The sequence below is a fragment of the Gossypium arboreum genome, chromosome 4 (genome assembly GCF_025698485.1).
Source record: "Gossypium arboreum isolate Shixiya-1 chromosome 4, ASM2569848v2, whole genome shotgun sequence".
NCBI lineage: Eukaryota > Viridiplantae > Streptophyta > Magnoliopsida > Malvales > Malvaceae > Gossypium > Gossypium arboreum.
In genome coordinates this window covers 61,201,754-61,228,690 of record NC_069073.1, presented here as the reverse complement: position 1 = coordinate 61,228,690, position 26,937 = coordinate 61,201,754, and positions in this window count along the sequence as shown.

Below are 26,937 nucleotides of genomic sequence, written 5' to 3'. Positions count from 1 at the left end.
TGTAGTATTTACATACAAACTTACCTTGGTGCAAAATGTGGAAATTTTGCAATTTAGTCCAAAACTTTTTCCTTCCCTGCTCAAGATCAATTCGCGTCTTTCTTGATCTATAATAACACATTTAGCTCATTTAATACTCATACTATTTATTTCAATCCAAAATCACATCATGGAAAAATTACATTTTGCCCCTAACTTTTACAAAATTACATTTTTGCCCCTAGGCTCTGGAATTAATTTCAGCCCTTATTCTTATGTTTTATGATATGCTGAACATTTTCTCTTCTACAACCACATCAAATTCTCACTCTATCATATAGTTATGAACAATAGGTATTTTTTGATTATCTTGCTTTTACTCGTTTTCACTTAAAACCGAGTAGCACAAGTTATTTAACATAATTTAAAACCTCATATTCTATCATAAAACATCAAAATACACAAATTTCACCTATGGGTATTTTTCCAAATATGAACCCTAGGTTAATTTATTACTAGCATAAGCTTAATCGAGCTTCCGGATTCCAAAACGTAAAGAACATTAAAACGGGCTTGGAATCACTTACTATGGAGCTTGAAAATTGAAGAAACCCTAGCTATGGAGAGAGGAGAATTCGCAGCAACTAAGGAGGATGATGACCAATTTTGTGTTATTTTTCCCATTTTATTTCATTTAATATCCAAATGACCAAAATGCCCTCCTTACTAAACTTTCAAAATTCCTTCCATGTCCTAATTTTGTCCATGAACTTAAAATTGGTCAAATTGCTATTTAAGACCTCCTAATTAATATTCCAAAACAATTTCATACTAAAACTTCTGGGATGCAAATTTTGCAACTTATTCGATTTAGTCCCTACTTTCAATTTAAGCACTTTAGGCATAGAATTTCATCACGAAATTTTCACACAATCATGTAATCATATCATAAACCCCAAAATAATTATAAAACAATTATTTCTATCTCGGATTTGTGGTCATGAAACCACTATTCCGATTAGGCCCTAATTCGGGTTGTCACATCCACACAAACCCACCTTAGCCGAAACTTAACTCATCTTCATGCCTCACCACCACAACATCAAATATCAAACATCAATGATACCAAGAAGACAACACCCATGGCCGAATATCATCCCCATTTCATGGTAAAGGTTTAGACCATGGGTTAGGTGGGATTCAAACTATCAACTAAAAACATGCATGAGTCTCATGGATAACATCAACATACCTTAGTCTAGCAAACTCCCATGGCTGATTTTCTCAAGCTTCCCCCCCTTTCTTCTTAGTACATTCGGCCAAGCAAGGAGAAAATGAGAGAATGAACACTTTTTTTTCTTTTCTTTGTTTTTCTTCATATTCTCTTTTTTTTTTTCATTTTTTATTCTTCCTACATAATCCACTAACTAAACATGTTGGCAACATGTTTCCACTCATAGCATGGCCGGCCATCATGCTTCATTTTGGCTAATTTGACATGCAAGGACAACACTTTCCCACATGTATTAATAGGCCACCTTACATTTGCCTAGCACATTTCTAAATTTTCTCACATAAGTCCTATTTGATAAAAATTCACTTACAATTAACAAAATCCAAACATGAAATTTTCACACATGCATATATGCATATAATGAGCATCAATTATGATGGTTAATTATTATTATGACTCGGTTTAGTGGTCCCGAAACCACTTTCCGACTAGGGTCAATTTTGGGCTGTCACAACTCTCCCCCACTTAAGAAATTTTCGTCCCCGAAAATCTTACCGATAAATAGGTTTGGATATCGCTCTTTCATAGAGTTCTCGGTCTCCCAAGTAGCTTCTTCTATCCCGTGCTTGAGCCATAACACTTTCACTAGCGGAACCCGCTTGTTTCGTAACTCTTTCACTTCCCGTGATAGGATACGAATCGGTTCTTCCTCATAACTCATATTGGCTTGAATTTCAATTTCTGATGGACTAATCACGTACGATGGATCGGATCTATAGCGTCAAGCATCGAAACATGAAAGACATCGTGAACCTTTTCGAGTTCGGGGCAAAATCAAACGATATGCCACTGGACCGACTCGCTTCGGATATCTCATATGGCCCAATGAACCTCGGGCTCAACTTGCCCTCACGACCAAATCGAGTATCTTTTCCAAGGCGATACCTTGAGAAACACTTTATCTCCCACCGATACTCGATATCCTTACGCTTCAGATCCACAGACGACTTTCAAGATCGGAGGCTATCTTCAGACTTTCACGGATTACTTTCACTTTCTCATTCAGCATCTCTAATCAAATCCACCCGTAAATTTTGCCTTCACCGAGCTCGGTCCAAAAGCGGTGGTGTACGGCATTTACGACCGTATAAAGCCTCGTAGGGTGCCATCTTAATACTTGATTGAAAGTTGTTGTTGTGCGAATTCAATCAATGGCAAATCTTGTTCCCATGAACCACTAAACTCGAGGACGCAACATCTCAACATATCCTCAAGTATCCGAATTATCTGCTCGGATTGACCATCGGTTTGGGGGTGAAAGGCGGTCTGAAATGCAACTTGGTACCCAAAGCTTCTTGCAACTTTTTCCAAAATCGCGAGGTAAATCTCGGATCTCTATCCGACACGATGGAAATAGGCACCCGTGTAATCTCACAATCGAGAAACGTACAATTCGGCTAATTTGTCCATTGAAAAATCCCGACGCACGGGACAAAGTGAGCCAACTTAGTCAATCTATCTACAACGACCCAAATCGCATCCTTCTTACTTGCTGACAATGGCAGTCCGGATACAAAGTCCATTGTGACTCGATCCCATTTCCAATCGGGTATCGTGATCGGCTGAAGTAATCCCGATGGCACTTGATGTTCCGCTTTCACTTGTTGACATATTAAACATTTCAAACAAAATCGAGATGTCTCGTTTCATACCATGCCACCAAAACCGACGTTTCAAATCGTTGTACATCTTCGTACTCCCCGGGTGGATTTCCATTCGGCTACAATGGGCTTCATTTAGAATTATCGAAATAAGTTCCGAATTCTTTGGAACACACAGACGACTTTTGAACCTCAAACAATCGTCATCATCGATTTGAAACTCCGAGTCCTTGTTCGGAACACACTCAGCCCATTTTGCAGCCAACTCGTCGTCGACTTTCTGAGCTTCTCGAATTTGATGTGTCAATAATGGTTTGGCTTTCAATTCAGCCACTAACACACTGTCGGATCGAACAGACAAGTGCACATTCATCGCTCGAAAAGTGAATAATGATTTACGACTCAAGGCATCCGCAACCACATTCGCCTTTCCGGGGTGATAGTCAATGACCAGCTCATAATCCTTTAACAGTTCGAGCCAACGTCTTTGTCGCAGATTTAAGTCTCTTTGGGTCATCAAATATTTGAGACTTTTGTGATCCGAGTACACATGGCACTTCTCACCAAATAAGTAATGTCGCCAAATCTTTAAGGCGAATACGATGGCAGCTAGTTCAAGGTCATGGGTCGGATAGTTTCTCTCATGCGGCTTTAGTTGTCTCGACGCGTAAGCCACAACTCGACCTTCTTGCATCAACATACAACCTAACCCAAGCAAGGATGCGTCACTGTATATGAAAAACTCTTTACCGGACTCCGGCTGTACTTTTACCGGACTCCGGCTGTACTAACACTGGGGCTTTCGTCAAATGGGTTTTCAATTGGTCGAAACTTTTCTGACACTTTTCCGTCCATTCAAATTTGACATCTTTCTGAAGCAGTTTTGTCATGGGTGTGGCTATCATCGAGAATCCTTTTACAAACCGTCGGTAGTAACCGGCAAGCCCCAAAAAGCTCCTAACTTCGGTAACATTCCTTGGAGGTTTCCAATTGACTATGGCTGAAATTTTGTTCGGGTCCACCCTGACACCCGATGCGGACACCACGTGCCCCAAAAAGCTAACCTCTTTCAACCAAAATTCACATTTACTGAACTTTGCGATAATCGCTTATCTCGTAAGATTTGCAACACTAGCCTTAGGTGTTCAAGATGTTCGATTTCATCTCTCGAATAGACCAAAATGTCATCGATAAATACAATTACGAACCGATCCAAGTATGGCCTGAAAATTCTATTCATTAAATCCATAAACACCGTGAGGGCATTAGTGAGCCCAAACGGCATCACCAAGAATTCGTGAGTGACCGTACCTTGTTCTAAAAGCGGTTTTGGGTATGTCCGATTCTCGGACCCTCAACCGATAGTATCCCGACCTTAAATCTATCTTTGAAAACACCGAGGCTCCTTCAATTGATCAAACAAATTGTCAATTCGTGGCAACCGATATTTATTCTTTATCGTCACTTTATTGAGTTGACGGTAGTCGATGCACAACCTCATGCTTCCGTCCTTCTTTTTCACAAACAATCTTGGTGCGCCCCATGGAGAAAAACTCACGAGCGAAACCTCTATCCGTCAATTCTTGCAATTGAACCTTCAATTCCTTTAACTCCGTTAATGCCATACGATACGGAGCTATTGAGATCGGCATAGTGCTTGTACAACTTCGATGCGAATTCCACTTCTCGAACCGGTGGCAATCCCGTAACTCCTCCGAAAAACATCCGAATACTCACAAACCAATCGATACCGATTCGAGTTTTTTTCCGTCTCTTTACTTTCCAACACATACGCAAGGTATGTTTCACACCCTTTTTCACATATCTCCGAGCGGTCATAGAAGATATTATCGCTGGCACTCCTTTTAAATCGAGAGACTCGACTCGGACTACCTCATTATTTGCACTCCTCAAATCAATGGTTTTCCTTTGCATCCACCAACGCATCATGTACGGTCAGCCAATCCATACCAAGAATAACATCGAATTCATCAAATGGTAGAAGCATCGATCGTAGGAAAACAGATTCTCGAATTATTAGGGGCATCTCTTGCACACTTTATCAACGAGTACGTATTGACCCAAAGGGTTTGACACTGAATTACGAACTCGAGAGACTCAACAGTAGAGTCTTCTTGGATGCTAAAGTTTCACATACATATGAATGAGTAGAGGGGTCAATCAATGCAATCACACTAGTATCAAAGAGAGTAAAAGTACCAGTGATAACGTCAGGGGAGGATGCCTCCTCTCGTGCGCGGATGGCATATGCTCTAGCAGAGCTCGGGTCTCGGATCGAACAGCCGTATCAGTGGCTCCCCTCTGATTACCACCCCTACCTCCTGAAACCCTCGGGGGTCTACCTCTAGCTGTCGCCCCACTAGATCTTGCACCTTGCATCTTATTCTTCTCATCTAGCTCCGTGCAATCTCTAATGAAGTGGTCCTTGAACCAAATCCAGAATGAGGCCAGTTAATGACTTACCCCAACATTCACCTAGGTGTCGTCTTCCACATTGGGGGCATTCGGTCTCTCTTGACGATTATTGCCCACACTAGCTACCAAGTAGCTCGGGAGTCCACCGATGGTCGGGCTCTAATGGAAATTCCCGCAGTCGCCCTCGACTTACTGGTGTCCTCCCTGAACCTCTTTACAGCCGAGAACAGAGCTTTACTCGTTGATCTTTTACGGTAATCTCTTGCTTCAAATTCAGCCTTCTTCTTCTCCTTCCCAAGTTCTTCCGCCTTGCAGGGCTCGTTCGACTAGTGTCACGAACTCCTTTATCTCCAAAATTCCCACTAGTAACTTTAACTCTTCATTCAATCCTTCTTCAAATCTTTTGCACATAGCAACCTCATCGCCACACACTCCCGAGCATACCGACTAAGTCTTACGAACTCATGTTCAGATTCGACATCTGATCATACGGCCTTGCTTGAGTTCCAAGAACTCCTTACGCTTCGATCGATGAACCGTTGACTAATATATTTCTTCCGAAATTCGTTTGAAAGAAATCCCAAGTAACTTGTTCCTTTGGGACTATGGAAATCAAGGTCCTCCACCAATAGTAGGTGAGTCTCGCAACAAAGATATAGCACACTTAAGACATTCATCGGTGTGCATGACAATTCATCAAACACTCTAATGGTGTTATCAAGCCGAACTTCGGCCCTTTCGGCATCGTCGGTAACTATGGCCTTAAACTCCTCGGCCCCACACTTCCTAATCAAGTCCACAGGTAGTTTACTCAGCCTCACGGGATCGAAGAATCGATGGCATTATGGGCTCTTGGGGTGGATTATTTAAATTCGGGAATGGTTGGATAGCCGGATTGGTTTCAGCATATTGCGCGACCCACTCATTCATCATGGTGAAGAAGGCTTGTTTCGCCTTCATTTTGATTATTCGCGGATGACCGAGGCTCAGCAGGCGGTGTCCCTTGCGCAGAGCAGCCGCTACACTTTCAACGTCATCCGCCAAGGGTCTCTCTATCCGGGTTCCATCGCTAATCAAAACAAAAATTTCAACCGTCAAGTCATCACATTATTAAGCACTAACAATTTGGCATGTATAGCTAGACTCACACGCTCTATGGTAGTCCTAGAACTGACTAAACCATAGCTCGATACCAATAAAATTGTAACACCCTAACTCGTGACCGTCGCCGTGTCGGACACGAGGGTTAACGGCCAAATCCTCTCAAGGTACCAACCAATTTGACATTACCAGTCAGGCTGGAAAACTGCGTCACCGTCGCCTTAAAAATCATATCTCGAGTTTCAAAACTCGGAAACTGGTTTCGTAAATTTTCCCTGAATTTAGACTCACATACCCATACATGGATTTATTTTTAGAATTTTTTGCCGGGCCAATTGGTACAGTTTATTAGTTAAAGTCACCCATGTTACAGGGATCGACTGCTCTGACCTCCGCGCGTTACAACTTGAATATCTCTCTGTACAGGGCTTTAATACTGGTGCCGTTTGTTTCTAATGAAACTAGACTCAAAATGGAATCTGTACATATAAGGCATGACTCCTAATTCTTTCTGGATAATTTATGGTAAATTTTCAAAATCGCGACAGGGGACCCAGAAACCGTTCTGGCCCTGTCTCACGAGAACTTTAATATTTCTCAGTATACTGCTCATATGGTCGTTTCGTTTCGTCCATATAAAAATAGATTCATCAAGGTTCAATTCCATAATTTACTCACTATTTAATTCTACTTCTACTATTTTTAGTGATTTTTCAATCTCATCTCACTGCTGCTGTCCGCAACAGTTACTGCAGTAGACTATGCCGATTTCATGAATCTTTCCTTGGCCTTAATCATCCATCATACATGACACAAATTATGGCCACCTTATCAAAATTAGAGTTTCTAAGACTCGTGGCTATAGGTTCTAGCATCCCACTCGACGACCACATAGGCCATTTTCACATGGCTTAAAGTTTACAACCCACAATTCGACAAAATATAATAGCCTATACATGCCAAATGTTCTTCAACAACGAAAACAATACCACAAGATTTCAGCCGGTGTGATGACTTCAACGACGGTCCCGATCACGCAAACAATACGAGTCCGAGAGACCTAAAATGGGTGACAAGAAAACACCGAGTGAGTTTACAACTCAGAAGTCATAAGCATTCATCAATCCACTGATAAAGTTACTACAACATGTACAACAAACGAGGCTAGGTACTCATCCATATCGAATCTATACCATAATACCTCGGACCTTTCGGTCCAATCTCGTACCAAGTCATACATCCACATTTCATATTCTACACAACAAGATAATCAAAGCATTTTTACACATTAACTCATTTTCCAGCACAACCATACAATTTCAATCATCACATAGATTTAAGGCTTACCAAATTTAACCCCAAGCATGAACGTATTCTCTATTCGTCATGAGCTCGAGGTACTTACCCGATCCGCTGTCCATACTCAATTCAATGGAGACACACCCTCGATATATATAGAGTACGCACACACAGTGCTTACTACTCGATTTCGCACACTTAGTGCCACGTAATTTAAGCCCGCACACACAGTGCCATACCCTCCGAGCTCGCACACCCAGTGCCGTATTTTTCCAGCTTGCACACATAGTGTCATATTTTTCCAGCATGCACACTTAGTGCCTTATATTTCCAGCACGCACACTTAGTGCCAATCTCGTCACCATACACACGTATTGCCTCAAGACACACACAGGTCGAAAGCAAACTTTCTACACATTCCACTATTTCTTTTACATTCAACAATTATCCTCACTCCATACACATACAATTTCATTTATACATATATAGCATTCCATTAAACACAATTGCATGGATTTTCCAATCATTTAAGCAATATCAAACATATGTGCTTAATGACTTACCTTGTGTTGGGCAAAATGGTTCCAACTCGGCTACTCGATGTTCTTTCCTTTGCCTTTGCTTGTTTCTCCACCTCGAGCTTCTTGAGCTTAGTCAATAAATTAACTAGTTTAACCGTCTTGCCAAATATTTATACATATACACATGACATCAACTAAACTATCACTATTAATACATCAATTCACAAAATTTTATCTCATAAGCATATGACCCATTTTTACCCCATATGGCCGAATGCTTCATTCATTACCCAACTAGCCATTCAACAATTTTCAACCTCATTACCACCCTTTTATGTCTAATTGTCTAAATGAGATTATCAACATGCCTATCTATAACCGAATGTGCTAAAATTGATCTAACATCACCTACACACTTGATTAAATGGCGAATACCCATACTATCAATTATGGCATCATTTTTTTTATTCTTTCAAACACTTAGTTTTCCTCCCATGAACACTTGGTCAATTTCTTTTCTCTTCTAGCATAGCTTCACACCTATTTGTAACATCCTATGAATCCACATACATCACATTTCTACATAAATTTCTTTTACTTTTCTTCTACTTCCATTCACAACATCAAAGACACCATACACATATATCATTACTAAGCTTGACACTTAGCATGCAAATGACATCCACACAAACCCACCTTAGCGAAACTTAACTCATCTTCATGCCTCACCACCACAACATCAAATATCAAACATCAATGATACTAAGAAGACAACACCCATGGTCGAATATCATCCCCATTTCATGGTAAAGGTTTAGACCATGGGTTAGGTGGGATTCAAACTATCAACTAAAACATGCATGAGTCTCATGGATAACATCAACATACCTTAGTCTAGCAAACTCCCATGGCTGATTTTCTCAAGCTTCCCCCCCCTTTCTTCTTAGTACATTCGGCCAAGCAAGGAGAAAATGAGAGAATGAACACTTTTTTTTTTCTTTTCTTTGTTTTTCTTCATATTCTCTTTTTTTTTTCATTTCTTTATTCTTCCTACATAATCCACTAACTAAACATGTTGGCAACATGTTTCCACTCATAGCATGGCCGGCCATCATGCTTCATTTTGGCTAATTTGACATGCAAGGACAACACTTTCCCACATGTATTAATAGGCCACCTTACATTTGCCTAGCACATTTCTAAATTTTCTCACATAAGTCCTATTTGATAAAAATTCACTTACAATTAACAAAATCCAAACATGAAATTTTCACACATGCATATATGCATATAATGAGCATCAATTATGATGGTTAATTATTATTATGACTCGGTTTAGTGGTCCCGAAACCACTTTCCGACTAGGGTCAATTTTGGGCTGTCACACTAGTAATCAGAATGATGAAGTTAGACAGGCTTTTTATAGCGTGATGAATGATTGGTTCAATCAGTATATTCGAACTAATACAGCTGTTCCACAACCCCCATTCCCGACTAATACAACCCCTACGCCTGCGATACCACCGGTAACTCACCAAATAAGGTTAAATAAGCCCCCAGTTGACAGAATCCGAAAACACGGGGCTACTGAGTTTAAAGCTACAGACAGCGATGATGCCGAGCAAGCTGAATTTTTGTTGGACAACACTATTCGGGTACTTGATGAACTATCTTGCACACCCGATGAATGCCTAAAGTGTACTATCTCCTTGCTATGTGATTCTGCCTACTATTGGTGGAATACGTTGATTTCACAGCCCAGAGAGCAAGTAACATGGGAGGTTTTCCAAACCGAAGTTCGAAAAAAGTATATCAGCCAGAGATTCATTGACCAAAAATGGAAAGAATTTCTTGAACTTAAACAAGGTTTCATGTCGGTTACTGACTATGAACGGAAGTTTGTAAGGCTTAGCCGGTATGCTCAAGAATGCATTTCTTTAGAAGCTGTAATGTGTAAATGTTTCGAAGATGGACTGAACGAAGATATAAAACTGTATGTTGGCATTTTAGAAATCAGAGAATTTGTGGTACTTGTCGAGCGAGCTTGCAAAGCCGAAGAGCTCAGTAAGGAGAAAAGAAAAGCTAGTATGGGAGCAAAGGAGTTTCGTAAGAGAGCTTTGGGAAAGCCCTTTCAACAGTCTTCGAAGAAAGTTAGAGATGATTTAGGCCGGTCTAAAGGCACTTCGGGCTTTTCTAGACGAGATCGTGATTGACCCCTTGTGAGTACACGAGTCACTTCGGTTGCCAGTGTTGAAAATGATCGTCGAGACAGAACAGAGTGCCAGTATTGTGGTAAATGGCATTCGGGGAGTTGTAGATTCCATGACCGCTCCTGTTATAAGTGTGGATCAGCTGACCACTTTATTAAAGATTGCCGAGATTGTCTGAACAAAATGTAAATCAGAGTGGGAAACCGGGTGCTACTACTACTCGAGGTAGACCGTCCAGAAATGCGGGAAATCCTAGTGGTGGTCAGAGAGGATCTAGAGACGCTACAACCAGATCTGAGGCTCGTGCCCCTGCTAGAGCTTATGCTATACGTGCACGAGATGTAATATCCTGATTTTGGGCCTAGTCGGAATAGTGGTTTCGTGACCACAAAATTCGAGATAGAAATAATTATTTTATGATTATTTTAAGGTCTATGATATGATTGCATGATTGTGTGAAAATTTTGTGAAGAAATTTTATGCATAAAGTGCTTAAATTGAAATTAGGGACTAAATCGAATAATTTGCAAAACTTGCATTCTAGAAGTTTCTAGTATGAAATTGTTTTGAAATATTAATTAGGAGGTCTTAAATAGAATTTTACCAATTTCTAAGTCTTGGACAAAAATTGGACATGGATGGAATTTTTGGAAAGTTTAGTAGTAAGGGCATTTTGGTCATTTAAGGGTAAAATGAATTAAAATACAAAATTAAAAGCCAATTTTACTCATCTTCAACCCCATGGCCGAATATAGCAAGGAGAAACCATGGCTAGGGTTTTCAAGCTTCCAAGCTCGATTGTAAGTCCGTTCTAGCCTCGTTTTTAATGATTTTTACGCTTTTGGAGTCCCTAGTAGCTCGATTTAGCTTATGCTAGCAATAATTTAACCTAGGGTTTATATTTGGAAAAATACCCATAGGTGAAATTTGTGTATTTTGGTGTTTTATGATAGAATATGAGGTTTTAAATTATGTTAGACAACTTGTGCTACTCAGTTTTAAGTGAAAACGAGCAAAAGGGCTTAATCGGTAAAAATACCTAATAGTCATAAGTACATGTTAGAGTGAGAATTTGATGTTGCCATAGAAGGGAAAAATGATCAGCATGTCATAAAACATAAGAAAATAGGCTGAAGTTTAATTTACGAGCTTTGGGGCAAAAGTGTAAATATGGAAAAGTTTAAGGGCAAAATTGTAATTTTTCCAAAATATGATTTTGGGTCAATTTGAATAATGTGAGTCCTAATTAGACTATATTTTAAATGATAGAGCAAGGAAAACTAAAATTCGGGCTAAAGTGGGGAAAATACCAAGTTGTGGACGAAATGGTAAAAGTAGCCATTTTCGCATACGAGGTAAGTTCATGTGTAAATGTAGTACATAATTGTCATTTTAAGCAATTTAATATTGTTTATATGATATGATGCCGATTATTATCATGAAATATTATGCTTTGTGGTTATTGTTGAATAATATGTAATTATGTGAATTACTTGATGAGTATGAACTATCACCGAAGTATCGATTTTGATATTCCGCGGAAGACGGCAAAGATGTGAGATCAAGGAAAAAAGCCCGTTTGAACCTTAGGAATAGATTAGGATACAAGTGACATGTCACTGGGATATTTGGGCATCCGAACTCGTTGAGTTGAGTCAGAGTTCACTTATGGATGCGAGCGTCCGAACTCGTTGAGTTGAGTCAGAGTTCACTTATGGATGCGAGCGTCCGAACTCGTTGAGTTGAGTCCGAGTTCATGAGATATAACTAGTCATCCGAGCTCGTTGAGTTGAGTCCGAGTTCACTTATGGATGCGAACGCCTGAGCTCGTTGAGTTGAGTCCGAGTTCGCTTATGGGCAGGTTACATGGTAGCTTGGCTACATATGTGGCACTTATGTGCAAACTTTCCATGTATCCGAATTATATTCCGATGTGTTCAACGAGTAAAGTTCTACTAAAATGGAGGAATACTCAAGATGAAAGGGACGTATTGGTAAGTGTTGTGAAATGAGTACTTTGAACAGGTATGTACTTAACCCTCGGGTTGAAAAATCGATATAACAACAATATGGTAAGATGATAAATGAAAATGTGATATGAATGTCTTGGTGATGATTATGCAAATGATGTTTTATGTTTGCTTATATGGTTATGTTACTTGCTATTTGCATGTGAACTTATTAAGCATTTATGCTTACTCCCTCCTTTTCATTCCTTGAAGTTTTGACAAGCCAGCTCGGAAATCGGGAACGGTCGGAGGCTCTCTCACACTATCCGTATACCATCTTGGCATAATGGCTTGTATATTTTGAGTATGGCATGTATAGCATTATAATCATTTTGTATATATGGTCTTATGATATGGTTATTGAGTGGTATGGAAATGCTTGGTAATGATTAGCCGTTGGAATGGCTAATCATGATCATATTTGGTGTTATGTATGTCAAATTACTAGCTAATCCATGGAAACCATGAAATAGGTAAAATTTACCATAAAATAGATTAAGACAGCAGCAGTGACGTAAGTTTGAAAAATCATTAAAAATAGTAGAGATATAATTAGATGATGAATAAAATATGGAATTAAATAATTATGAGTTTATTTTCATATGAATGGAACAAAACAGGTATATGAGTTATATTTTATGAGATGTTTAAATTTTTGTTAAATAGGGCCAGAGCGATTTCTGGATCCCCTGTTCTGACTTTGGAAATTCACCATAAATTGTACAAAGGTAATTAGAAGTCATGCTTTATATGTAAAGATTCTTTATTGAGTCTAGTTTTATTAGAAGCAAATGGCATAGTCATTTAAGCTCTGTACAGGGAGATATCTGATTCGTAATACACAGAGGTCAGAGTAGTCGAATCCTGAAATAGGGGAGATTTTAACTAATAAACTGTACTAATTGGCCTGACAAAAAATTCTAGTAAACAATTACTAGATAGATATATGAGTCTAGTTTCAGGAAAAATTTACGGAATTGGATTTTGAGTTTTGGAACTCGAGATATGATTTTTAAAGCGACTGTGATGCAGTTAGACAGCTTGTCTGGAAATTTTAAAATAAATTGTATGAGCTGTTTAAGTAATGAATTAAGTCCGTTAACACCTCGTGTTCGACTCTGGCAATGGTCTCCGGTACGGGGAGTTATATTTAGTGGTATCAGAGCTGGTTTAGTCGGTTCTCAGACTAACCTAGCGTGTGTAAAAGTTTAGCTATACATGCCATTGATCTGTGATAGTGTGATGTCTTCCGACGCGTATGAGTACCGTCTTATTTAGACAGGGTACTCTCCAACCGAGCTGTGCCGACCATGTTCAATGTTATGTGAAGGTATTTGAGTAAAATTATGATTATGATTAGTCTCGGTTCAGAAAAGTATGAATAAAAGTTTATGATACATATGTGATAAATATCCATATTTGCTTAATGCTCATATGATGTAGTGTATGTGGCTTACTTGATAAGATGAACGGAATAAATAGAAAGTAGTAGAGGTATGAATAAAGGTCATAATATTATGATATGAATGAAAGTGTCCTTGTCTTGATTGGATGTCGAATGTTGATGAATGTTAATGGTATATAATTTTTATGAGATAAAGGATTATAATGAAATGAACTTATCTATGTTAAATTGTTGGACTGAATTATATGATTGTAATGATATGTACATGATGATGCACGAAATGAAAGTTGTGATTGTGATGCAAATATCTATGTTTGTTTGGCCTTATATGATGTCATGAGCATGAATTAATTTAATTAAATGAATGGATAAGTAAAGCTATCTAGAAAACATAGAATGTATGCATAAGTATATTGTCTAAATGGGACAATAGGAAAATTTGTGTAAGCCAACATGAATGTTGCATTGCTGAATGAATGACATGATTTTGATGATGTTGCTATGATGATGGAAGTTGTGTCATATGTGTATGTATAAGAAAGTCGAGTCGAGGTCCTACAACCCTCCCCTCATCAAGTGGTACTTATGATGGAATTCATGAGATTTGTATTGAATAAGTTTCCGGTTGAGAACCCAAAGAGTTCAAGTGATAGAATAATTATAAGTATGATCGAGATTGAAAATGAGCTGATAAGTAAAGTCGAGCCGAGAAAGTATCGGATTGATATAAAGATTATTGGAATTATGCCTTGTCCCGATTAGAGAAGGAATTCTCTTTAGTAAATCGAATTACTCGGTGCAAGGTCGAGATAAGTGTAAATCGAAATTTATTCAGAATCGGCCTTCTTTAGTGAATGGTTTAATATGAAATTTGTGACGACGTAACTAGTTGGGGAAATGATATTTGAAATGTGAACTATCTCGAGTGATGATTATGGTGGGATGATTTAGCGATCTCTTTTGAAATGTTCTATGTGTTTACCCATTCTCGTAAATATTTCTATGGCTATTGATCTTCGAAGAAATTCTTGTTATATGGGAATGTCTTCTAATTCGTGTTGGATGAAAGCATTGGTAGTCTGATTGGTTTATAATTTATATTGCTCTATTTCATCGGGTATTCTATTTCATTTCAATCGATAAGAATTGATGAGAGAATACGTATGATATTATGATTCTGTTTCTTCTACTTGATGCTTCATCTGATATATATGTTTGGGAAGATATATTGATCTTGCTATATTTGATTTCAGTGGGATTAAATGATGTTTTTTTCTGGACTTTCTTTCTTTGAAGAATTATCGGGGTATTCCGTATTTTCTCTATGAGTTTGGTTTTCGATTCTCCGGCATAGTATCGTATCTTGGGTTTCTTTATCCTGGATCTCTTTATTTTGGATTTCTTTATTCCGGGTTTCTCCATCTTGGATTTCTTTATTCGGTTTTCTTGTTATCTTTGTTCTATAATTTGTCAATTATGACTCATGTTCGAAGTACATTCTTCAGCTCGTGATAATCATGTCAAATATGACTATACTTCTAATTTGATCTTGGTAATGTGGTGATTTTAGTATCAGGATTTTTCTAATTTCTGTGTAAGGATTTGACATCAGTAAAGGCATAGGTGATAAAAGCGCGAGTTTCAGTTGGTATGGTGAATTATTTATTTGAAAGATTTCATGTGACAATTATGTCGGATTATTTTCTCAAGTCGATAATATAATTTCATTTTGTCTCGATAAAAGAGTAAATAGTCCGAACGAGAAGTGTATATTTATTAGAAAGAGTTGGATATTTGTTAAAGTCACTACGAATGATAAGGTTTTCGTCTTGTGAAAGCTGAAAAGTTTATTACATGTTGACAAAGTTTGGATAGATGAGAATATTGGTAACCGAAGCGTCTGAACTAGACTAGTCTACATTGAGTAAAGACTTCCTGATTTTCAGTAATGTACTGTTGTATGAATTGTGATGTGTTTCAAGACAGTGAGGTAATGTGATAGTTTAGAGCATTCGATGTTACATAAAATCGGAGTTGTTAAAGGGGTTAAAGCTGAGCATTGGGATCTATCAAAATTATCCTTGTCAGTGTTGATATTGGGATGGAAATGAGAAGGATTATTCTTGAGGCCATATCAGAATTATTTCCATAGCGGAAAGAGGAAAATGTGATGTATCCTATTGTTAAATGTTTCGCAAGATCTATAAATCATATCTGTATTGAATGAAGTCCTACTCATCAGATTCATGGAATTTCAAGTCTCTTTGATTGTTGGATTTCTTGGAATTCCGGTCTCCATTAATCAAGTTAAGATCCGAGTTTTATGTCATGATATCATGGGAAACTGAGAAGGGTTGAAAATTTAAGAACAGTTGAGAGTTGAGGCGTAAGCTTTTAGATCATATGAGAAATTGAAGAGATGTATTGGAGGTACAGTCTAAGTGCAAGTTCTTGACACCGAATATGAGATTAAAAGTGAAGACCACTTTTTCGGTAAGATTTTCGGGACGAAAATCCCTAAAGGGGGAGAGTTGTAATATCCTGATTTTGGGCCTAGTCGGAATAGTGGTTTCGTGACCACAAAATCCGAGATAGAAATAATTATTTTATGATTATTTTAAGGTCTATGATATGATTGCATGATTGTGTGAAAATTTTGTGAAGAAATTTTATGCATAAAATGCTTAAATTGAAATTAGGGACTAAATCGAATAATTTGCAAAACTTGCATTCTAGAAGTTTCTAGTATGAAATTGTTTTGAAATATTAATTAGGAGGTCTTAAATAGAATTTTACCAATTTCTAAGTCTTGGACAAAAATTGGACATGGATGGAATTTTTGGAAAGTTTAGTAGTAAGGGCATTTTGGTCATTTAGGGGTAAAATGAATTAAAATACAAAATTAAAAGCCAATTTTCCTCATCTTCAACCCCATGGCCGAATATAGCAAGGAGAAACCATGGATAGGGTTTTTCAAGCTTCCAAGCTCGATTGTAAGTCCGTTCTAGCCTCGTTTTTAATGATTTTTACGTTTTTGGAGTCCCTAGCTTCGGTTTAGCTTATGCTAGCAATAATTTAACCTAGGGTTTATATTTGGAAAAATACCCATAGGTGAAATTTGTGTATTTTGGTGTTTTATGATAAAATATGAGGTTTTAAATTATGTTAGACAACTTGTGCTACTCGGTTTTAAGTGAAAACGAGCAAAAGGGCTTAATCGGTAAAAATACCTAATAGTCATAAGTACATGTTAGAGTGAGAATTTGATGTTGCCATAGAAGGGAAAAATGATCAGCATGTCATAAAACATTAGAAAATAGGCTGAAGTTTAATTTACGAGCTTTGGGGAAAAGTGTAAATATGGAAAAGTTTAGGGGCAAAATTGTAATTTTTCCAAAATATGATTTTGGGTCAATTTGAATAATGTGAGTCCTAGTTAGACTATATTTTAAATGATAGAGCAAGGAAAACTAAAATTCGGGCTAAAATGGGGAAAATACCAAGTTGTGGACGAAATGGTAAAAGTAGCCATTTTCGCATACGAGGTAAGTTCATGTGTAAATGTAGTACATAATTGTCATTTTAAGCAATTTAATATTGTTTATATGATATGATGCCGATTATTATCATGAAATATTATGATTTATGGTTATTGTTGAATAATATGTAATTATGTGAATTACTTGATGAGTATGAACTATCACCGAAGTATCGATTTCGATATTCCGCGGAAGACGGCAAAGATGTGAGATTGAGGAAAAAAGCCCGTTTGAACCTTAGGAATAGATTAGGATACAAGTGACATGTCACTGGGATATTTGGGCATCCGAACTCGTTGAGTTGAGTCCGAGTTCACTTATGGATGCGAGCGTCCGGACTCGTTGAGTTGAGTCCGAGTTCGTGAGATGTAACTAGGCATCCGAGCTGTAACACCCCGTACCCGAGTCCGTTACCGGAGTCGAACAAAAGGTGCACACAAACTTGACTTAATCATTTTCACAAATCCATTTAAAATTTTCCGGACAAAGTTGTTATTGCATCTTTGTCGCCTTAAAAATCATATCTTGAGTTTCAAGGCTCGAAAATCAGTTTCGTAATTTTTCCCTGAAATTAGACTCATATGTCCATCCACAAATTTTTTCTAGAATTTTTGGTCAAGCCAATTAGTACAGTTTATTAGTTAAAATCTCCCCTGTTACAGGGATCGACTACACTGACCTTCGTGCATTACGACTTGGATATCTACTTGTACAGGGCTTCAATACTGATTCCGTTTGTTTATATAGAAACTAGACTCAAAGTTGAATCTATAAATATATGGAATGACTCCTAATTATCTCTGGTTAATTTACAATGAATTTCCAAAGTTAGAACAGGGGATCCAGAAACCGTTCTGGCCCTGTTTCACGAGAACTTTAATATCTCTTAACATATAACTCATATGACCTTTTCGTTTCTTCCATATGAAAGTAGATTCATCAAGGTTCATTTACATAATTTATTCACTATTTAATTCCATTCCTAATATTTTTAATGATTTTTCACATCCACATCACTGCTGCTGTCAGCATCTGTTTTCAAGGTAACCTTTACCTACTTCATAATTTCTTTGATTCAACTAGCCCTTTTAGCATACATGGCACTAGGAATGATCATGATTAACCATTCCAATGGCTAATCGTTTCCAAACATTTCCATACCTCTTAATGAACAACATACAAAATGATTATGATACCATGCCAAAGTGTATATAAGCCATTTTCGCATGGCTATCCAAATTAATACAAAATCAAAGGGGTCTATGACCAACAAACGAAAAAGTAGTCCTATACATGCCATTTCAAAGTTCAACCAAAATTTGTACCAAAAGGGGCTTTGATAGTGTGGATGACTTCGACTCGATGATCCCAAATCCGATAGCTAACCAAAGAAAGTCTATAAAACAGAGAGCCAAAGCAACGGGTAAGCATTTTAATGCTTAGTAAGTCTCAAGTAAAGAAATCAGCTTTGACTAAAGTATTACATTCACATAGCTAAATGAATCACTTTATTAATACACATTCTCATAATCATACTTACTTCACACTTCATCAACATATACACACAAGGTATCAACCTATCTAAGAGCCGAAAGTTCGTTAGTCGATTGAACGAATACTATTTCAAACGGATCGACTTTTCCGATGCACATGTAAACATACCTTATCGTATGGGTTTTTCGAGCGTATTAATTGAATTTATTATAGCACCAAAACGCTCACCTTCAAATCGAGTCTCTTCGGAATTTAGCCGGATATAACCACAAGCACAATTGCCTTCGGGTCTTAACCCGGATTTGGTAACTTGCACAAATGCCTTCGGGTCTTAGCCCGGATATAACAACTCGCACGAATGCCTTCGGGTCTTAGCCCGGATATAATCACTAGCATAAATGCCTTTGGGACTTAGCCCGGGTATCATTCAAATGCTCATGTACACATATATCAATAATCACGACACATCCATATTTCATTCTCGTTACTAAGGCTCAAACACAAAACATTTATCAAACCTTTCCAATTTCGGCTCAATAGCCACACACAAAGAGCATAATTTCAATTGACTTTATAACTTAGTCCCTACGCACATTCGGCTGTCCGCCATAATATGACAAATCATTTCAATATAATTCAAGTAGGGTCATTACTCGAAGACTTACCTCGGATGTTGTCGAACGATTTCGACGGCTATTCGATCACTTTTTCCTTTCCCTTATCCAACTGTGGTCCTCTAAGCTCTTGAGCTAATTCACACAAATTTAACTAATTAAAATCTCATTATGATAGCTTATGGCCGAATATGACAAGGAGTTTAAATGGTCATATGGCCATCCTTTAGCTCAAATACGCAATGGTCATGCACAATTTTTAATCACAACAAGCAATTCAATACAATTCATTCAATCATCAAAGTGAAGCTCAAGGTACTTAGCCCTTATATACATTAGACATTAGAGTCACATGTGTACGAAATCACGAATCGAATTCAACACATTAGTTAGTACTCTCCTTAGCCAAATTTTCCAAGCCAAGAATAGGCATCAATATGCTTGCCTCTAACCGAATGCATGCACACCACCCCCCTTCATGTGGCCGAATATGCATGTCCATGTTGAGGCCAATTATACACTTAATACCACACAAAAACAGCATACATTTTACTAACTAACGCATTCCATATTGTAACTCAATACGCATCCATCATTTATTTCATAACTGAAACATCATCATATGCAAATATATACCTTGAGATAGTATATATGTCATACCAATACATCATGTGCAACATATATACATGTAGGTGCAAGGGCCGAATCTCAAGTTGATTATAACTATCTCATATATTTTCATCATGGCGAATGCTCCTTCCACACCATTTACCTTCACAAAGCATGAATTTCATCATCCAACTTACAAGCTTACAATCTCATGAAGTTTAACCTCATAGTATCTATCAAACTCTCACTCATTAGCTTCTATCATAATCTCCAACAACACCACATAAACATATACTTCGTGGGTCTATGGTAGAACCAAGAAAGGAACTCATAGATATCAAGATGTAAGCAAACTACCATTATTTATCTAAGTTTAGCATGAAACACAACCATCACCCTTATTAATCTTTTATAGACGAAAACCATACTCACCCCACTTAATCAAATTTCAACATGGTTTTCAAAAATCACTTAATATCTCATCAACATAACATCAACACCAAGCAAGAATGATACATCCATGGCCGAGTATCATCTCTATCACATAGCAAGATTTAGACCATGGGGCTAGGTAGAACTCAAGCTAACAACTAAAACATGCATGCATCTCATGGAACATCATCAAACATACCTTAACTTAGATGCAAGTATGGCCGAATATCTTCAACCTTTCTCCTTTCAAACGGCCAAGAAGAACCCAAGGATGAAGCTTTTCTTTCTCTTTTTTCCTTCCTAGTTTCGGCTAGCAAGAACATGAATGATGATCTCTTTTTTTTTCATTTCTTATTACTAACTTTTTATTTTATTGCTTCCTCCCATGATGCACCAACAAAACATGTCTATGACATGTTTTGCCCATAATTCTTTGTCATGGCCGGCCACTAGGCTTTAGTTTAGGGAAATTTGACATGCAAACCCCTCATTTTTGCATGCATGATCAACTAGTCATCACACATTTCCCTATCCTATTTTCAAAGTTTACTACTAGGTCCTTTTTAGTGAAATTCACATTTAAAACCCTAAATCAAAACATCAAAAATGTCACACATGAATTAACACATATTATAGGCATCAAAATGAATATTAGATTATTTTTATACCTCGGTTTGGTGGTCCTGAAACCACTTCCCGACTAGGGTCAATTTTGGGCTGTCACACGAGCTCGTTGAGTTGAGTCCGAGTTCACTTATGGATGCGAACGCCTGAGCTCATTGAGTTGAGTCCAAGTTTGCATATGGGAGGGTTACATGGTAGCTTGGCTACATATGTGGCACTTATGTGCAAACTTTCCATGTATCCGAATTATATTCCGATGTGTTCAACGGGTAAAGTTCTACTGAAATGGAGGAATACTCAAGATGAAAGGGACGTATTGGTAAGTGTTGTGAAATGGGTACTCTGAACAGGTATGTACTTAACCCTCGGGTTGAAAAATCGATATAACAACAATATGGTAAGATGATAAATGAAAATGTGATATGAATGTCTTGGTGATGATTATGCAAATGATGTTTTATGTTTGCTTATATGGTTATGTTACTTGCTATTTGCATGTGAACTTATTAAGCATTCATGCTTACTTCCTCCTTTTCATTCCTTGCAGTTTTGACAAGCCAGCTCAGAAATCGGGAACGGTCGGAGGCTCGCTCACACTATCCGTATACCATCTTGGCATAATGGCTTGTATATTTTGAGTATGGCATGTATAGCATTATAATCATTTTGTATATATGGTCTTATGATATGGTTATTGAGTGGTATGGAAATGATTGGTAATGATTAGCCGTTGGAATGGCTAATCATGATCATATTTGGTGTTATGTATGTCAAATTACTAGCTAATCCATGGAAACCATGAAATAGGTAAAATTTACCATAAAATAGATTAAGACAGCAGCAGTGACGTAAGTTTGAAAAATCATTAAAAATAGTAGAGATATAATTAGATGATGAATAAAATATGGAATTAAATAATTATGAGTTTATTTTCATATGAATGGAACAAAACAGGTATATGAGTTATATTTTATAAGATGTTTAAATTTTTGTGAAATAGGGCCAGAGTGATTTCTGGATCCCCTGTTCTGACTTTGGAAATTCACCATAAATTTTAAAAAGGTAATTATAAGTCATGCTTTATATGTAAAGATTCCTTATTGAGTCTAGTTTTATTAGAAACAAACGGCATAGTTATTAAAGCTCTGTACAGGGAGATATCTGATTCGTAATACACAGAGGTCAGAGTAGTCGAACCCTGAAACAGGGGAGACTTTAACTAATAAACTGTACTAATTGGCCTAACCAAAAATTCTAGAAAAAGAATACTAGATAGATATATGAGTCTAGTTTCAGGAAAAATTTACGGAATTGGATTTTGAGTTTTGAAACTCGAGATATGATTTTTAAAGAGACTGTGATGCAGTTAGACAGCTTGTCTGAAAATTTTAAAATAAATTGTATGAGCTGTTTAAGTAATGAATTAAGTCCGTTAACACCTCGTGTTTGAATCCGGCAATGGTCTCGGGTACGGGGCGTTACACGAGAGAATGCTTCCTCGCCAGATGTTATTACCGGTACTTTCACTCTCTTTGATACTAATGTGATTGCTTTGATTGACCCTGGTTCTACTCATTCATATGTATGTGAGACCTTAGCATCCAGTAAGACTTTAACTGTTGAGTCTACTGAGTTCTTAATTCGAGTGTCGAATCCCTTGGGTCGTTATGTGCTTGTCGATAAGGTGTGTAAGAAATGCCCCCTATTAATCAGAGGTTCTTGCTTTCCGGCCGATTTGATGCTTTTACCGTTTGATGAATTTGATGTTATTCTCGGTTTGGATTGGTTGACCGTGCATGATGCAGTTGTGAATTGCAAAAGTAAGACTATTGATTTGAGGTGTGCAAATAATGAGATAATCCGAATTGAGTCTACTGTTTTAAATGGATTGCCAACAATAATATCCTCGATGTTAGCTCAAAAATATGTGAGAAAGGGGTGAAGCGTATCTTGCATACGTACTTGATAATAAAGAATCGAAAAGAAACTTGAATCTGTACGTTGGTTTGTGAATATCCGGATGTTTTTCCGAAGAATTACGTGGTTACCACCGTCCGGAGGTAGAGTTTGGCATCGAACTTGTACCTAGGACTACATCGATTTTGATAGCTTCGTATCGCATGGCACCAACGGAATTAAAGGAATTGAAAGCTCAGTTGCAAGAGTTGATGGATAGAGGTTTCGCTCGACCAAGTTTCTCACCTTGGGTGCACCAAGATTGTTTCAAAAAGAAGGACGGAACCATGAGGTTGTGCATCGATTATCGTCAGCTGAATAAAGTGACAATAAAGAATAAATATCCGTTACCGCGTATTGATGATTTGTTTGATCAACTAAAGGGAGCCTCAGTGTTTTCAAAGATAGATTTGAGATTGGGCTATTATCGATTCTAATTCGAGATTTGGATATACCCAAAACTGCTTTCAGAACGAGATACGGTCACTACGAGTTCTTAGTGATGCCGTTTGGGCTCACTAATGCCCCTGCGGTATTTATGGATTTGATGAATCGGATCTTCAGACCGTTTTTGGATCGGTTTGTAGTTGTGTTTATTGATGACATTTTGGTCTATTCAAGAGATGAAACCGAACATGCTGAGCACCTGAGATTAGTGTTGCAGATTTTACGGGATAAGCAGTTATATGCCAAGTTCTGTAAATGTGAGTTCTGGTTGAGAGAAGTTAGTTTTTTGGGTCATGTGGTATCTGCATCGGGTATTCGAGTTGATCCGAGCAAAATTTCAGCCATACTTAACTGGAAGCCTCAGAAATATTCCGAGGTTCGAGCTTTTTGGGACTTGCGGTTACTACAGACGGTTCGTAGAAGGGTTTCTTGATGATAGCCACACCAATGACGAAACTACTTGAAAGATGTTAAGTTTGAATGGATGAAAAATGTCGAAAAGTTTCGATCAACTAAAAGCTTATTTGATGAAGCTCGAAGATTAGTGCAACTCGAATCGTGCAAAGAGTTTGTCATTTACAGCGACGCATCCTTACTTGGGTTGGTTGTGTATTGATGCAAGAAGGTCGAGTTGTAGCTTATGCGTCGAGGCAATTGAAGCCACATGAGAAAAATTATCCAACCCATGATCTCGAATTAGCTGCCATCGTTTTCGCTTTGAAAATATGGCGACATTACTTATTTGGTGAGAGGTGCCATGTATTTTTGGATCACAAAAGTCTCAAATATTTGATGACTCAAAGAGATTTGAATCTGCGACAAAGACGTTGGCTTGAGTTGTTAAAAGATTATGAGCTTGTCATTGACTATCACCCGAGAAAGGCTAATGTGGTTGCAGATGCTTTAAGTCGTAAATCACCGCTTTTTCTGACGATGAATGTATACTTGTATCATTCTATCCGACAATGTGTTAGTAGCAGAATTAAAGGCCAAACCCTTGTTGATTCATCAAATTCGTGAAGCTCAGAAAGTTGATGATGAATTGGTTGCAAAACGGGCTGAATGTGTTTCGAGTATGGAATCAGAGTTTCAAATTGATGATGACGATTGTTTGAGGTTCGAAAGTCGTTTGTGTGTTCCAAGAAATTCAGAACTTATTTCGATGATTCTGAACGAAGCTCATTGTAGCCGAATGTCGATTCACCCGGGGAGTACGAAAATGTACAACGATCTGAGACGTCAGTTTTGGTGGCATGGTATGAAACGAGACATTTCCGATTTTGTTTCGAAGTGTTTAATATGTCAACAAGTGAAAGCAGAACATCAAGTGCCTACAGGTTTACTTCAGCCAATCATGATACCTGAATGGAAATGGGATCGAGTCACGATGGATTTTGTATCTGGGTTGCCAGTGTCGGCAAGTAAGAAAGATGCGATTTGGGTTGTTGTTGATAGACTGACTAAGTCGGCTCACTTTATCCCCGTACATATGGATTTTTCATTGGATAAACTAGCTGAATTGTATGTTTCTCAAATTGTAAGATTACACGGGGTACCTATTTCTATTGTGTCGGATAGAGATCCGAGATTCACCTCGCGATTTTGGAAGAAATTGCAAGAAGCTTTGGGTACCAAGTTGCATTTTAGTACCGCTTTTCATCCACAGACTGATGGTCAATCTGAGCGGATAATTCAGATACTCGAGGATATGTTGAGATGTTGCATCCTTGAGTTCGATGGTTCATGGGAGCGTATTTACCTTTGATTGAATTCGCCACAACAATAGTTTTCAATCAAGTCTTAAGATGGCACCTTACGAGGCTTTGTACGGTCGTAAATGCCGTACACCATTGTTTTGGACCGAACTTGGTGAAAGTAAAATTTTCGGAGTTGATTTGATTAAAGATGCTGAGCAGAAAGTAAAAATAATTCGTGAAAGTCTGAAGGTAGCATCAGATCGTCAGAAGTCGTACGCGGATTTAAAACGAAGAGATATTGAGTATCAGGTGGGAGACAAAGTGTTTCTTAAAGTTTCGCCTTGGAAAAAGATACTCAGATTTGGCCGTAAGGGCAAGCTGAGTTCGAGGTTCATAGGGCCGTATGAAATATCTGAACGAGTTGGTCCAGTGGCATATAGATTGATTTTACCCCCTGATCTCGAGAAGATTCACAATGTTTTTCATGTTTCGATGCTTCGACATTACAGATCTGATCCTTCGCACATAATAAATCCCTCCGAGGTCGAAATTCAAGCCGATATGAGTTATGAAGAAGAACCGATTCGTATCCTAGCCCGTGAAATGAAAGAGTTGCGAAACAAAAGGGTTCCGTTAGTAAAGGTGTTATGGCTCAAACACGGGATCGAAGAAGTTACTTGGGAAATTGAGAACTCTATGAAAGAACGATACCCAAACCTATTTACCGGTAAGATTTTCAGGGACAAAAATTTCTTAAGTGGGGGAGAGTTGTGACAGCCCTAAATTGACCCTAGTAGGAAAGTAGTTTCTAGACCGCTAAACCGAGTCACCAAAGTATTTGAATATGATATTTATTGTCTAAAATATGTGAATATGAATGTGTGAAAGTTTTAAGCTTCGATTTAGTCGATTGCATGTGAATTTAGTTAATAGGACTTATGTGTGACACTTTTGAAATGTGATAGGTTAATCTATAAGGATCTATTAATGCATGTTTTAAAAATGATGGGTTTGCATGTCAAATTTCCATTTATAATAAGTAGTGGCCGGCCATGGTATGGGCTATTAATGATAATATGTATTTTTTTATTGACATTTTTAGTTACAAAATAAAATAATGGATTAAGAATAATAAAACATGAGGTGAGTGGGAGGAGAAACCAAAGTTGTTTCATCCTTGCTCCTCATTGCCATAACTAGAAGAGAAAAAGCTTGGAGAAATTCAGCTATGGTGGTTAGCTAAATCAAGCTCAAGAGCAAAGAGGATCTAGATCTGATAAGGGAAAGGAAAAAGTAATCGAATAGCCGTTGAAGTCGTTCGACAACATCCGAGGTAAGTCTTCGAGTAATGGAACTTAGTTTATGATTTGATTAAGTCATGACATATAAGCATAACAAATAAACGGTGATATAATGATTCTACTAGAATTATATATTGGGGTAATTGGTTCATACTTATGACGGCAAATTAATGCGATAGAGATCATGTTATAAAGCAAATCAAAATCATGCCCTTTGTATGTGGCTATTGAGCCGAAAATGGTAATGGTTGATAAGTGCCTTGTGTTTGAGTTCTAGTAATGAAAATGAAATATAGATGTGTTATGATTTATTGATATATGTGCATGATTATTCGGATGATAACCGGACTAAGATCCAAAGGCATTTGT